The following is a 16928-nucleotide window of genomic DNA, read 5'->3' as shown; positions in this document are numbered from 1 at the left end:
ATGTACCCTTAACTGTGGAAGCACCACGTGTAGTTCTGTAGTTAAGTTTTGCATATAAATGATCCCCTTCTTTATCTATGAAAGATGCAGCATCTCCTCCCCAAAACTACAGCATTTGCTCTTTGAGTAAGGGGGTGTATTTTCTGAGAACTTTAAAATAAATTGATTAATGAGTTTAACTTAGAAGATAATTTAAAAAGAGGGTTATTTAAGAAATTCAGCACTCAGGATCAGACCATTTTTTATCTTGAAGTACCTTAATAATGGAACAACAAACGTGCTTCAAACTTCACTTATTGTTAAAACTCACTGAAATCTTCTGCATAAGCTTCATTTGAAAACATTTAGTAGGATTAATGTTCATTTCTCCTTGTTATTCTTCATAACTAAAAGATCCTCTTACAACAGATGCCAACAAATAATATCCTACTACAGAGAATTCAACACAGAACTACCCTCTTTCCAAATAGTTTCCATTTCATTTATTTTCAGTGAGAATGAGATAATGCCTTGCTGTGTGCAGCGTTGTTGTAGCTGTGTTGGTCCCAGGATATTAGACAGACAAGGTGGGTGAGGTAATATCCTTTATTAGACCAACTTCTGTTGGTGAGAGAGAAAAGCTTTTGAGCTACACAGAGCTCTTCTTCAAGTCTGGGAAAGGATTCAGAGTAGCAGCCGTGTTAGTCTGTATCCGCAAAAAGAAAAGGAATACTCCTTTTCTTTTTGAAGTCTGGGGAAGATACCCAGAGGGTATGTCACTGTAGTTAGAAACCAGCAGCTGGCCCATACCAGATGACACGGGCTCGTGGGTTTCAGGCTAAGGGGCTTTTTAATTGCAGTGTAGACATTTGGGCTCGCGCTGCAGCCCAGGCTCTGGGACCCTTAACTCAAGCCTCACAACCCTGAGTCCGCTGGCACGGGCCAGCGGCAGGGTTTTAATTGCTGTGTAAACATGTCCAGAGCATCACAGACAAATACAGGATTGAACAGATAGCTTAACGTAAGTAATTTGCACATATTTTAAGGGACCATTCAAGGTGAAGTGACCCATTAGCACCCCTGTAGTCATAGGATATAAAGGGGATTAGTGGGTTAGACATTGTTGTAATAAGCCATAAATCCTGTCTTTATTAAGACCATGAATTTAAGCTCCCAGACTTGTCTTTTGAAATTGTTGTGCAGGTTTCCTTTGAGGATGAGGACTGATAGGTCATATATTGGGTGATTGCTTTGTGGAAAGTGTTCACGCATAGGTGAATAGGGTGTTTTTGTCTTTTGTCATTTGTCTTTTAACAACTATGACCCACATTTGATGGGGACCTCATCCTGAAGGAAATCTTTCTTGAATCCCCCACTCCTCCTTTCTGGACTGCAAACAACCCCCCTAACCTCTCCAAGCTCATCAGAAGTAAGTTGCCCACAGACCAGGACACATCATCTCAAAGTGATGCCAGACCCTGCCAGAACAACAGATGCAAAACCTGCAAACATATCTTCACTGCTACAGTGATCAACACACCTTTTAGGATTCAGGGGTTCTACACGTGCATATCACAACAGTGCACTAAAAATCCCAACAACAACTGTGTGGGTGAAATCAGACAATCACTACTCTCTTGAATGAACACAGGAAAATGATAAAAGACAAAAACCCCATATCACATGTAGGTGAACACTTTTCACAAAGCAATCACTCTGTCTGACATATCAGTCCTTATCCTCACAGGAAACCTGCACAACACTTTCACTTTATTATAGATTATCAGCTGTCTTCCCCAAGGCCAGCTGGCAGGATGCAGCAGAACTGAGACATACGTGCTCATACGCTTCAGTAAAAGACTGCAAACTAGCTTCCCCAAAATTATTCAGCTGACTCAGCAGGGTATAGTGGGTGAAATTCACCCCTATTCAGAGGGTCAGTACAAAATCTATGCACTATTTACTAACTTTTCCTGGTTTATTGGCCTTGTGCTGGCCCACTGCACATGGGTGAATTTCATCCAGTAGAATGTAGGGATTTAGTTATTGTACCTATTGAGCCAGACAGTTGCCTTTCCGTATTCTAGCCTTATCTGAACACCCCTGAAACACCTGGAGACCTGCCACTGTATTAGGTAATAGGGTTTTTAGATAAGTGAGGTTTTTGGATAAATGAGTTTGTCCTGAAGTCTTGGTGAATTCCCTCAACTCCCATTCAAAGGCATTTCAAAGGGAGCTGGGGTCAACAGGCTAGAGGAAGCTTCATGTTTACTATTAAACAAGTAAAGGAGGCATATAATAATGAAGTAAATGGGGGCTCTGGGTGCTAAGCGCCTTTAAAAATAAGGTCACTAATTTAGGTGTCTAAATATTAATGTAGATGCCCAACTTTGCACTCCCAAGTCTCAAAGCAGTAAACTTAGACTTCATGTAGCTTATGAAAATCAGTAGTACAGTATTTGGAGTTTTGGTATATGGCACTTTATAGGAGGGCATTGACTTGTATTTGTTTTCAAGAGGAGGTTAGTATTTTCAGAGCTCTTATATTTGACATTTTGGTGTTTCCTTTTTTAGGCATTAATCCCAAATCCCCATAATTTGAATTATGATTTTCCCCTCTTAGAATGTGTCTTTCAACAGTTATTTAAAACACGGCTATCAGCTTCTACTTCTTAAAGCAATAGCATTTCACTCATTCCAAAACAAAGCAAGTGAAGATTAAAAAAAAATAGAATTTGAAACCAGTGTTAAGAAACAAACATGGTGACAATTATAAATTAGGCATAAAATATGTAGTAAGGGGAAGATTGTTAACATTATATTTATGCAAATTAAATGTCCTTAATTTTCATCATATATCTTTCATTGTAAAGGTTATTTGCCCTGATTCTATGATTCAGGTGTCACAAGGTCTCGCTTTAGCTGCTTTGCCGTAATTTATTTGACAGCACTATATACTATAAATATATAATGTAATGAGGAAAGGTATCTTCATTGTTTAATGAAAACCTTAATGTGTCAATAGTGTGTATGGATATTGTTTGACATTTACTGGTTACAAAAATAAATTAATGAATTGGTGAACATACCGTATCCCTTGAAAATAATGCACTCCTATGCAGGGAAGCATACTTCCCTCTCTCTACAGAAAGTGCTCTCTCATAAATAAATGAATGAGTACCGTTCCAGTCTGGATGTTAAATGGTGCTTTCATCATTAAGATGGATTTTTAGTAAAGATCACATAATCTGCACATTGCCATATGTTGTACAATACATTTAACTTGGATTTTTTTTGTTTGTAATTTTTTGTATTAGCCTATGCAACAATACATTTATATGGAAATAAATTGAAACATGGAAATTTACAAGTGGAAGGTGAAAAATGTCCTCATTATTTCAATACTTAACAGGTTTTACACTGAGTACTAAACACTCTGTAATGATGTATGATGCCTTCTCTAGCCTCATAATGTATTAAATCTTATTAAGGATATAGAAAAGTTGCACTATATCCAGAAGATCTGCTTCCTCATGGGTTGCAAGGAAACTCGCTTGGTAGATATTTCTTTCTATCTCCATGTAACCAAACACAGAAAGCTTGGGCTGGGCTTTCAGAATGTGGCCTGTTTATTCATGCACACAGTTGGCACATAGTCATTTGTATGTGCCGTTTTCTTTGCACTATTGCTTCTGTCTGCAAATGCTACAGACTGTATATGAAATAAAGAATAGGCCACTTGTACTTTGATTGAATTGGCCTCGTTAGCACTGACCCCCCACTTGGTAAGGCAACTCCCATCTTTTCATGTTCTGTAATATATATACTGCTTACTGTATTTTTCACTCCATGCATCTGATGAAATGGGTTTTAGCCCACGAAAGCTTATGCCCAAATACATTTGTTAGTCTCTAAGGTGCCACAAGGACTCCTCGTCGTTTTTTCTGATATAGACTAACCCGACTACCCCTCTGAAACCTATATGCAGTTTGTATATGTTAAGGGAGGTTACATAAATATATTCTCTCATTTGCATAAGTAAGGAAAAATGCACCAAACGTTGTGCTTGGTATAAATGGAGGCAAGGTTCCAACTGGATCTAGACTGTTCTTAGTGTAGCAGATGACAGAATGAGAAGTAATAGTGTCAAGTTGCAGTGGGGGAGGTTTAGGTTGGATATTAGGAAAAACTTTTTCACTAGGAGGGTGGTGAAACACTGAAATGCGTTACCTAGGGAGGTGGTGGAATCTCCTTCCTTAGAAGTTTTTAAGGTCAGGCTTGACAAAGCCCTGGCTGGGATGATTTAGTTGGGGATTGGTCCTGCTTTGAGCAGGGGATTGGACTAGATGACCTCCTGAGGTCCCTTCCAACCCTGATATTCTATGATTCTAAGGTTAAGATCCCTTTGAAAATTTGGCCACTTCAGACTAACAGACTAATTTTCCCATGCCTTTCAATTTATGAAGGCATTTACTTCGAGGCAAAGTGAGTGCAACACACTGCCATGCTGAGCTGGTAGTATTTTACACTCACTTTTACACCAAGGGTAAATTACTTCAATGGTGTAAATCAGTATTGAATTAAATGGGAAGTATTTTGGCCTCCGTTTTTCTTCCTGTTACTAAAGGCTATTTTTCTGAGCTATGCTACACTAGTAGACTCTGTTCAGCAAAATATAGGGGAGGTATGGAGCCTAACCCCGATTCAAGAACTCAAATCATACATTCTGTTGTGGTCCGAGAATCCATCATCTTAATGTAGGCTGTACTTAGAGACTACTCTCGAAGTAAAATACAAGTGTTAGAATGATACCACAGCCTAGCCCCAATTATTGAGAAGGCATCGCAGCACCCAACTGTGTGCATGAATAAAAAGTTGTCAAGAGCACAGCCATGAAGCTGAATCCTAGACTCAGATCCCATCACCTGCCAAATAGAGTGCTGCCAGTCAGTCATCTTTCCACAGTTATCCATTATGGCCTGGTAAAAGTTCTTGTATGATTGATAAATTGGGGGGAGGGTGAATGAGTTATTCATTAAACGTTCAGAAAACAGGTTTATGAAGGCTTGAGGCCTGATTCTGCTCTCTCAGTGGTTTGTGCTATTTTGACTTTTGACTGATATCTGAGTTAGTGAGATCAGAATAAGCCTACTACCTTGAATGATAGAAGGAGTGCAGTCTCCAGGCCAGTTTAGTACTAGGCCTTTGTTGAGATTACCAGTTAATGTTGTCAGTTGTGGATGGTCTTTTGAGATGGCTCCTGAACATCTATCAAATAGTAATAACTGTGCTTCCAACCTTTGCTGAACTTGCACCAGCAACCAGAGGAGTGAACCTGCACTAAATTCACAGTCCAATACGCCAGTCAGCCAACTCTTACTCAGACACACACCATCAGCCAGCCAGCAGGCCCCTACTTACTTTCTTTAATATGTGATGCTCACACACACGAAGAAAAACACATGCCTTTAATCTGAATGGTTTATTTTAGATTAATGAAAAAAAAAAAAAAACAAGCAAGAAAGAGTAAAAGTAAAACCACCATGAGAGAACACAATGTGTGTGCTTGACAGTTTTGGCAAATCTTGCAATTTTACCATGAGTCTCACAATATCTGATGTTTTTCTTAAAGCCTCAGCATCTGGTATCCTGTGATTAGGTGAGAATCTCAGCTTTCCTTTGGGAAAAAAAAAGTTTCAGTCCCTCACAATTGCAGAGAAAAGCGAGAAGAGTTGCCATAAGTGGACCTTAAAGTCTAAAAGACCAGTAGGTACATAAAAAGAATCTAATGTTTAGTTAAAAAAACCCTTATGATTTTTATTTCACGATTGTTTGAGGCTTGACTTGTGATTTGTGACTAGAGGGGGTTGGGAATACTGCCCCTCTGCATAGGTTCCAATAGCTTTGAGAACAACATGGCTGTTGAAATCTACAAATGGGAAGAGTTTTTAGAAATGTAATGGTGCAGCACACAGAAAACAAAAGACCTCACAATTCCACCTAGCCATCAGCCATCACTTTCCTTTCTGTCACTTTCTATCTTTCCTCCTCACATATACACACACCAGCCAGCATCCAATCACTCTGGAGACTACTTCCTCTGGGTTATGGATTGGATCAGAATCTTCCTTCTTTTTCTCCCCCAGGAGCTGGGAGGCACTTACCCTGTGTTCACTGGTTCAGCCTTGGGAATAAAACCCTGGGCAAATAGTCATTGCTTTTTGTCTTGCTTGCCTTCAATGATAGACTCATAGAGTCTAAGGCCAGAAGGGACAATTAGATCATCTAGTCTGACCTCCTGAATAACACAGGTCATTACATTTCACCAATGAAGAGGAATGTGTAGTGTTTCTCAGACCATTAGCCTTGGAAGGCACTAAAGACAAGTCACGGGGAGTCAGGTGCCCAAATACTTTTTGAGGATCTCAGTGAAGTGGCAGTCATGGATCAGGGAGCAGCAACCAACTTTGCAAGGCTGGCACTGCATTCAGATGTAGTGGAAAATAGGGGACTTTGGCCCAGATCATCTAAAGGTATTTAGACACCGAACTGGCACCAGTAGAAATTAGAGCAGCAGGGTCTTTACCCTAATCTCTGCCACGGGTCCATTTACCTTACACTGCGATGGACCAGAGAATTCATCTGTTAGTATTTGTTAGCTATGTTTACATCATTGTTAGCAGACCATTGTTACAATAAAAGAAACTAAAAATAACATTGTGACATTCCCTATCCAACAGTTTATTGGTCACTTTATTGAAATCTTCTCTAGTATAAACTAACTGTAACAGACAGCCTCAACTTTCTTTGTTCTAAAGTTAATTTCCCCCATGATCATAGAATCACAGAATTGACCTCAGGAGGTCCTCAAGAGGTCATCTAGTCCAACCCCGTGCTCAAAGCAGGACCAATCCCCAACTAAATCATCCCAGCCAGGTCTTTGTCAAGCCTGACCTTAAAAACCTCAAAATCAGTCTCTCACTTTGCTTAAATTCCTGATATTTCCTTTTATCTCACTATTTTCGCCTGTTCTCTATATGCAGTATACCCTTGATTAAATATGTCCTTAGACTACCTCTAAAAAGAGGGTCTTTTGGGAAATAAATCAACTGCGAACAATGCTGGAAAAAAAAACCATTTTCTTGCTCTGAAAAGGTTCTTGGGATATTACATTTGTTATCCCAAATTCAAGATCATTTTCATGTTATTTTCTGTAGTGGAATCCACACTTAGATCTGATGATAATTGTTCATGCTCATTGTATGATAATCATGTTAGTGAAATCCAAATGAGAAAATAAACTGTATGGCCAGATTTTGAATGCATCCTTGTTATCAGCTGGATTGTAAAATATTTTGCCGCTGTGCTTGCATGCATGAATCCAGTAGCTATGTGACAATGGGAGCAAAGGGTGGGGTAAAAAGGGAACAATATGCATCACATCTTACCCATAATTTTATCAATCTAATATATCTTTTAAAGAAAAAGATTTTTGAGAAAAAGAAAGGTGAGCAGAATGAGAAAACCTGAGTACCAAAGAGAAATGCAGGACAACTATCAAAGCTAATAGATCTCTCTACATACCATTTTCACTGGCATATCATCCCGCCCCATGCTAGTGAATGTATTCCTATTAAAGGAGTACATTTAAATGGCATCAAGCATTGGCTTCTAAAGAGGCTTCTACTTTGCATGACATGCTATATAATAAAGACGTATATATAATATATGACATGTGCCTGCTAAAATAGGTTGCCATTGATAATCCCTTGCAAGGCATGTGGGTTATATTTTATATATATATCTATAATCTGACTGGTATGAGCAAAATTCCCTGACACATCCATTGATCCTAACCATATGCTCTTAAACAGCTTATAAAGTGCTTCGTTGCAATAAAAAAGGAGATAGGTTTTTCTGGACCTGGTTACTTTTTTTAGACAAATGACGTGTTCATAAGATCTTTCATCAACAGAAGCATGAAACAGGTGTTTAACTCAGCTCACGGCCTCCTCATTTCAGTCACACGATACCTTCTATGCTGTATCTTCAGAGGCAGCAGGAATAGTGCATCCTTCAAGCTGCCAACCACTTCTTACTGACACCCATTACAAGCATCATCTAAAGAAGTAGGCTATGCCCATCATTCACCCATAGACCAGAGCCATTTCTCTTTCAATATTACCTTTCAAATGCTATCTGGACAACAGCAGGGAATAATGACTAAACCATTCATGGCATGCACCCAGGAAGTGGAGGGCAGTGTACAAGGCATAGAAAAAGTCTGATAAAAAGTAGGTGAGAGTAGGGCTTGTGGGAGATATAAAGCCAATCCAGAAAAACAGATAGGCACCAGTTAATCAGAGCTAGAATCATGTGAGAGATCAGTAGGGTTTTACCTGTCAAAGTCATTAATTTGGGGAGTGTTATTATTTATCAGTTATATAACTCTTTTGGTGTTCCTTAACTGGGTGATTTATGGGCTTAAAGGCTGTCAATCCCCACTGACATCAGTAAGAAGTGTTACATAGAAACCCAGTCTGGCAATCCCTTATCTATGTGAATGCTTGTCCTGACACCCAGGCTGGTGACTTCCCCATTGGCCGTACACTGGATATGTTTTGTAGATATCAAAATAAATTAATTAGGTGGCATAAAGCACTGCAGGTGAAAATGAACAGACACTATTTAGCACCGACTAGTCCAGAAAAGACTCTATAGCATTGCTGATAGTAATACCATTTGTTGTTGCTATCCAGCTTTGCGAGCAGCATTGCCCAGATCTTCCATTAGAAGCTTTGGCTTAGCATTGAGATCTATATCAATGCCAAACTCTCTCTGTTAGCTGGAATCCCTAGGAGACACAGCAGGCTTCAGATTTCCAGTGACAGCAATGCTATTAATGCCAATTAGCCACATTTAGAATAAAAACAAGCATTCAGTGTAGGCTGATTCTCTAGCCATATTTTGTTTTAAGTAATGGAGGCTCTGAAGCGTATGAATACAGTATTTGTTTAGCATGTATACGGGACCCCTAGCTGTATCACTTACACAAAATGAGACAATTGATCATAAAAATTGTTTTTTTCCCCTGTTGTTTGTTACCATTGCTCAGTTCATTGGGTCTCAAATTTGCTTGTATACTTCTCAGGATAGAAACAGTGTCATCGCATATGGGCTCTTTGGTGCCTACCATGCTTTTGGGAGACATACATAGTAAATAAATAATAACAGCCTGGCAGCAGCTGTGAGCATTATATGCTATGGTGGCCATTAACATTTAGATACTGTCCCTGCCCTGTCCCCTAATAAAGGGAGGGAGGAAGATATACACACACAGGAGAACAATGTTGGAATATTGTAAAAGGATCGAGATTTAATAGGTCTTTCCCATCTCTAACTGCTATGATTCTGGACAATTTATCTTAAACTACCAGTGTTCAGGAAATTCAGAACTAAGGCTGAAATGGCACCTGTCACTCATTTTTGGAAATGATTGCCTGTTTACCCTTTTAAAAAAGTGAGGTTGCTCATGGATGTGTTGCATTATACTGCTCTTTGCCAAGGTACTATAGCTGACATTAGGGTACGCTTTCTGCATGTTGCCTGGGGGTTTAGATACACAACTACCATTAGCACTAATAGGATTTGTGTGACTATGTCCCAACACAAAACAGTCATTATTTATTCCACAATACGTAACATCACCCAGTACTAGATATTTCCGCAACACTTAGGAAGTATCAGGTAAGTTTAGGGCAAAGTCAAGTTCGGTCCTTTAGCCTGAATTCCTTGGCTCTTGTATATTTAAGACAGTCCCTTATTACTTTAACATAGATTTTTTTGTGTGAATTAACAACTAAATCCATTATGGAAACCAATTTGCCAAAGGGCTGACACCAGACAAAGCCTGAGGCAGCTAGGGAACTCTGGGATACAACATCTGTTCCATAAAATTTAATTCAGACATTCCAAATCTTTGCCTGTTCATCGCTGCTTTACAGGTTCTCAAACAGCTACCTTCTCCTCAGGACATGCAAGTTCTGACAAAGACCCATGAAGGCCAAATGTCTCCTTTAATTCTCCCAGGCTAAGCCACTTAAAGGGATGCTGTGAGGCTACATGGTGCTTTGACATATTTAAAGGGGGAGAAAAAAAACCCACTTACCACATTGATTTGTTTCTTAAGGTTTATTTTCATTGTTTTGTTTATTCAGTGTTGAATTTCACATCTATTTAAAGTACTGCATCTACCTTATGAGTCAAGCTGCTTTATATTTTATGGACCCAGCTTAGTAATTTAGCTGATGTGTAAATGCTCTCAATTACTAATTGGTGGTGCTTCCTATGACATAACACAAACTGACTCAGAAAGTAGCAAATGCTGCTATTACCCATAATAGATTCACCTCATCTCAAAGATTTGAGGCCAAAATTATCATTTGGTGTTGCTGCAGATTCAAATATACCTTCTGCCCTGTGTTGAAATTAGAAGAATTTGTCTATGTGATATATATTGAATTGAAGACCCTGTTTTCAATATTTCTGTGGAAGTTTTTACATTCAGTATTTACATTACAGTGACTATTTACTGGGAGAGGTCAAGGTGGTAAAAGATTTCTTCGTGGGGACTGGTCCAGTTTTGATGTTTTAAAATAGTTATTACTTGGCTCAAACATTACTTTTTGGAGGAACAGCTACTGCCTCTGAGCCTGATTCTGTAAACCCTCTTCACACAATACTCCCATTGATGTCAGTGGCATTTTTGGGCATATGGAGATGGCAGGATTAGCCCCTGTGTTTGGTGTTATTACTATGAAAAGTGTTAGAGTATAACATTTTAATACAGTATCTGACCCCTTTTTCAGGATCTGTTATTTTGGCCATGTCAAGCTGGTAAGATGTTGCATGCAGGCCGCTGCCTTCCCAACTTACATTGTTTCCCAATGCTGCGGCCGCCAGACCCCTGGTTGCAGGATTTGGTGGGGGCAGTTTTTGTTTTATTATGCCCCATGCAGGTTCCAGGGCAGCTGAGGAGATGGTATGTGCTGTTCAGCTTCCTGGGTTCATCAGTAATCTCCCTGGACTCCAAGACGCTTTTCCTTGTGACAGCTTGGTGTCTGGGGAGGTGCAATGTGGCTGGCTCAGGACTCCTCTGGGTGTGTGTGGGGGGCTTGGGGCACTTCCGGGCAGGTGGGGAGGTGCTCAGGCCTCCCGCCTACATGGGGCTTCTCTGGCTCGGGGGGGCACCAAGCAGAAGGGGTGGAGCTGGAGGCTAGCCTCCCCAAAGAGGGGCTCCACCTGCCACCCATGTCTGTAACGTTCTATTACACCATCCACTTTTTAAAAAGTTTTATTTTATTTTACTCATTGGTAGTTTCTCCTCATAATTTTTCAAAATGGTTATTCCCTGCCGATTATGCTGTCCGTTTCCATTTATTTTCCCCTCCCCCTGCTCCCACTCCTGGGATGTTTTCAACAAAGTTGAAACTAGCATGACTCTTTTCTGTCATGTTTTGATAATTTCCATGTTTACACAAAAGCATAATGATGTCAATAGATCTCTTGGGATAGGGTCTGTTAGTAGAATCTCACCCACCCACTCCTGTAAGAAGCCTCTAACCTATTTCTGACCTATTGAAGTTCTCAAATCGTGGTTTAAAGACTTTGAAGTGCAGAGAATCCTCCAGCAAGTGACCCGTGCTTCTAGACATTCCTCACTATATAACAACTTCAAAATTTGGGATCAGGCTACCTAACAGTTGTTCTATTCAAAGTGAGTTGGAACCATGCTGCTGTTACAATCAAAGATGGATCTGAACCTAACTATGTTGATTAGAAGAATCCCAAACTTTGGGAAGGTGTTCAGAATCCAGACACAGATCTGTATCTGAATATCACACTTAGCCCCATATTTAGGCTTACAGAACAAAAAAATAAATGCTCACCACCACCTAAGTATAATACTGGATCAATCTCTCCTTTGGAGAAAGATACTGTATTAAAAGAGGGAGAATGGAAAAAATAAAAAAAGTATATAAAATGAGAAATACTGTCAAAGCATTTGCTTTAGCTACAAGGATCTAAGTAATGTTTAGATTTTGTGTTTACAAAACTATAGAGGTGTAGTGCTCACTTAAAACACATCAGCACACGAAGAGTTAATGAAGTCAAAGTATAGAAAATGTGGGAAATGGGAACTTGAGGAAACATCCCAAGGCATAACATGCAAAACCAGTTTTGCTAATCAAAGTAGTATTGTGAACTTGGCTAACAGTCACTTTAATGAAAGACCTTCATTGTTATCCAGCTCCTTAACAAAGTTCAAAAGTATATACTGTGTATATAAATTCCAAAATATCGACTATTTAGTATTGAAGGCTTGGACCCCCTTTGTCACAAGAGAAACCAAAGGATTATGACCTATTGAATTCCCATGCTTTGGACCTGTCCAGATGAGACAGCTAATTTCTTGGTATTTGCATTCATAGAATTGTAGACCTAACTTGATTAATCAAGATTAAAAGAGAATTAATTTTGTTTTATGATGAATTAAGCAGAATAAACTCCCTTTGCACAAAGCCACTGAACCAGAATAATCAAGCTAACTCTCTGTATATATTTAATTTACATCTAATTGCCCAGCATTTCCTAAATACTGTGACAAAGCTTTGTCCTTGCCCCCATGGATCCCACGTTTCCTGGCAGATTTCGCTAGCCTCAGAGGCTCACTGTGACCCTCCACATAACCCTTCTCTCTCTAGAGACAAGGGTCACAGTCTACTGAGCCATTTTCATCATAAGCCAGCAAGGGAGGTGAGGAGAAGTTATCCTTCCTTGCACAGCCTCTGTTGTCTCCCAGTCTCAGTGATTAATCAGGGGGCAAAGGGAGGGGGAAGCCCTGGCCCACCCTCTACTCCAGGCTCCAGCCCAGGGACCCTAATAGTATCAGCTACGGTAGCTGACCTTTTAGAAACATGACATGTACAATTCCCTGGGCTACTTCCCCCACAGCAGCCCTCACTTCCTCAAGCTCCACTTCACCCTTACCTCAGGGCCTCCTTCCTTGTGCCTGATATGGTACTACTCAGCCTCTCCAACAGCGCAACTTCCTCCCACAGCTCCTGACATGCACCCCCACCTGACTAACTGGGAGGCTTTTAACTAGTTTCAGCCAGCACCTGATTGGTGTCCCAATCAACCTAGCCTTCTCCCTGCCTTCTGGAAAGTTCTTAATTGGCCCCAGGTGTCTTAATTGACCTGGAGCAGCTGCCATTTCACTTATCCTGGTACCAGGGATTTGTTTAGTCTGGAGCTAATAAATCTATCTTCCACGACTTTTCTATAGCCATCTGGCCTTGCCCTGTCACAATACATAGATACTCCCTCCCTCCGCATTTCAGAAGAGCCTACACTTTTTGAAAGCTTTCCATAATGCCCGTTAATACTCACCTTTACTCACCCAGGAGGAAGGCTGCCACATGTAGCCAATAGAGATAGCTTAGTCTTAACACAAGGGATCTACAGGCCAGTATCCTGTAAGACGCTGGCTTAAGCAAGTTAGCATAGATAAAATGGCCTGACAGTTACCCTGATTTGGGGGAACTGGGAAGGTACATAACGATACCAGGTAACTGCAGGAATATTCAACTGATACTAAGCTTGGATATTTTAGGATAAAATTGTTGGCAGATGTTTAACCCACAGACTTGCTTTAGCAACAGTTCATGTATATGGTAGTGAGCTAAAAGGCACCAATACGTTAACCTATAGGATACAGGTACCCCAATATTATGAGGGTGAGGAACTTAGATGTGGACCTGGTAGGCTGGGCAGCTGCATGAATATTCATGATAGTGTTCAGGCCCTATAAAAGGCCAAGCCACCATGTAGCTGGGTGGCGAGCTTTCCATCACTGACCCGTCAGCTCTTAATTGTCATAATCTGCCACCAACCTTTTGGCATGAGGTCTCGATCACTGGACTCATTTTTGCATGCCAGAAACAGGGTTGGTTCTTTGTGTCTTACCACCAGATCCCCATAGAAGGATGTGGGTATATGAGCATGTACAAAGGATGGTACTAAAGATATCTCCAATACTATATTACTACTATTTGTTTATGAGGTATGGGCTTTCTTGTTTTTACTGATTGTATTAATAAAAGTGGCTAAGGCTTTGCTTGCCCTCAGTGTGAGGGCTGTTGCCATACACCCCAGGGTTCCCTCAAGATATTGAGCTTGTTAATTTTAATTCTGTTGTGTCTGATTCTGGGACTAGAATCTGGGACTAAACACCCAGTTTATTAAATTAGTAGCAGCTGGCAACCAATAAAGAATCAGGCTGCACACTCTATCGAGCAGCCAAGGTCTCAATGATCATTTCAGGACCAGAAAAATTGGATTATATGAGGGATTAAATATTGAAAATTAATCTATTAATTAACCCCCCATCATGTCGAGTCTTTAGAAAGTTGACCCATAATTTAACCCAAAATGCAGGTTGTAAAAGATGGAAATTGGAGAAGAGCATTCATTATCCTAGCTAACAATAACTGTGGTTTTGAAGTATTTGAGTGTTTTGAAATGTCTGCATAGAGCTAAACCTGCAACTGCCACAGTGTCATGAGATGGGCTATTTCCAGCCATCGCCAGGCTGGGGTTTCTTGGGAACAAATCTACTAGTAAGGGAAGAGGCGAGCATGCTGGCCTACCCCAGAATGGTTTGTTAAGAGAGAGGAGTGGGACCAACGTAGGCCATCAAAAGAAGTGAATTCTCCAGGTTGCGCCATGAAGAGGGAGGAATTAGAGTCCCTTTGACCTTCCTGTTCCTGGCCAAGAAGACAATGTCATAATTCTGATCTTACAGACACTGTAATAAATTAGAGTTGGTTGGAAAAAGATAAGTATATATCATTAAAAAAATTCAAATTCATACATTTTCCTAACATTTGCTTTTTTTGTAGAGGGGGTACTTTTACAAAAAGTTTCTTCATTGCTGGAAAAACACTTTATTTTTTTCCACTTTAAAAAGGCGGTTGAAAATAAAAATTTACGAAAAAGTTGTGCATTTTCCTGCACCAAAATGAAACACTTTCTGAAAATTTTGAACGTTTTTCATTTTGAAATTTTACACACACACACACACACATAAAAAGTCAACCAAGTTCCTGCTCATTTAGTCATCCCAAATGACAATGGTTAACACAGATTCTGAGGTGCTGCCACCATCCAATATAAAATGCTTGTCTCAGTTAAATAGATGCAATCTGACCCAAATCTTGTTTCAGACTTCATCAATGATCAACAGCAAAATGTTGTCATAAAACTTTTTATATATCTGCTTCAGGAACTTTCAGTATTCACCCACAGTTTTAAATGTGTTTCATTGTGCTTTTGCTCTTTTGTAATCACTTTCCACCAATATTTTTGTGGTTGAGTTTTGCAGACACTAGTTTCTCCTGGGGGCATTCTGCACCAAAAAATTAAAAATTCTGGGCTCAATATTTTAAAATTCTGCAAAATTCTGCAAATTTTATTTGTCAAAATAACACTACATAATCACACCAGTTTCAATTATTTTGGTAATTTATTTCAAAATACCTGTCAGCAAGTATGTCTGTAACAATACAGACACACACAAAAATCTGCCCAGGAGTAGAGAGTTAAAGAAACCTCTATGACAACCCAGTTCCTGTTTCTCTGCCCCCTTCCCCACCAGAGCCCATCTGAGGGGGCCCCCCAGCCAATACACCAGAACCCCTTCCTTCCCAAAGCCCAACCACAGGGCCCTCCCAGCCCAGATACCCGCACCACCTTCTCCCTTCCAGAGCACAGTGGCCTCCCCCAGCCCAGACACCTGTCCCCCTCTGCCACAGAGCCCAGGGATCCAGAGGGAGGAACAGCCTGATGTTCGATGCCAAATTTGCACAGTTTCCTTCATGCCGCCCTCTCCTTCCCTCAGGGCATGCTGGGAACTGGAGCTGCCAGGAACCTTCTAGCTCCCTCTCCATCCCCCCAGCAGTGTCTTCTATGAGCAAACTGGGCTCTGCCCAGTCCAGTGGCCCCTAGTGGCAGATAGCAGCACTGCAGCCAATTTCTGTGGGGGAAAGAAAAGGAGTATTTGTGGCACCTTAGCGACTAACCAATTTATTTGAGCATAAGCTTTCGTGAGCTACAGCTCACTTCATCGGATGCATACTGTGGAAAGTACAGAAGACGTTTTTATACACACAAACCCCCCATGAAAAAATGGGTAATTATCACTACAAAAGGTTTTCTCTCCCCCCTCCCCACTCTCCTGCTGGTAATAGCTTATGTAAAGTGATCACTCTCCTTACAATGTGTATGGTAATCAAGGTGGGCCATTTCCAGCACAAATCCAGATTTTCTCTCCCCCCCCCCGGCAAAAAAACCACTCTCCTGTTGGTAATAGCTTATTTAAAGTGATGATTCTCCTTACAATGTGTATGATAATCAAGGTGGGCCATTTCCAGCACAAATCCAGGGTTTAACAAGAACGTCCGCCCCCAGACGTTCTTGTTAATAACCTAACAGACCCCATATAAAAAGTCTATTGTGTACTTTTAGTGTACTTTGTATAATTTTTGTCTATTTTCAGTGTACTTCATGTATTTTCTGTGTAATAACATTATTTAAATTTTAAGTATATTGGACTCTCTATAAAACTATGGGGAAACCAAAAGAGGAAAAAAATCAATTCAACCCCTATTTTCAATTGTGCTCCATCACTACTATACGCCCTCCAGTTTCTCCTGAGGTTTGTAGCCAAGCGCTGATCCATGACCATCTGTTTTTAATCTGTTACTCAAGATGATAGTCTGTGGATCAATGAACTCTGGCCATATTCTATAGAGAAACTGCAAAAAAAAAAAAAAATTTTGGAGAATTTCCAGCAAATAATAATGTTCATCAGAGACTTCTTTTTTCCC

The sequence above is a fragment of the Eretmochelys imbricata genome, chromosome 2 (genome assembly GCF_965152235.1).
Source record: "Eretmochelys imbricata isolate rEreImb1 chromosome 2, rEreImb1.hap1, whole genome shotgun sequence".
Lineage (NCBI taxonomy): Eukaryota > Metazoa > Chordata > Testudines > Cheloniidae > Eretmochelys > Eretmochelys imbricata.
The sequence above is the reverse complement of the archived record's forward strand: the minus strand, read 5'-3'. Positions refer to the sequence as shown.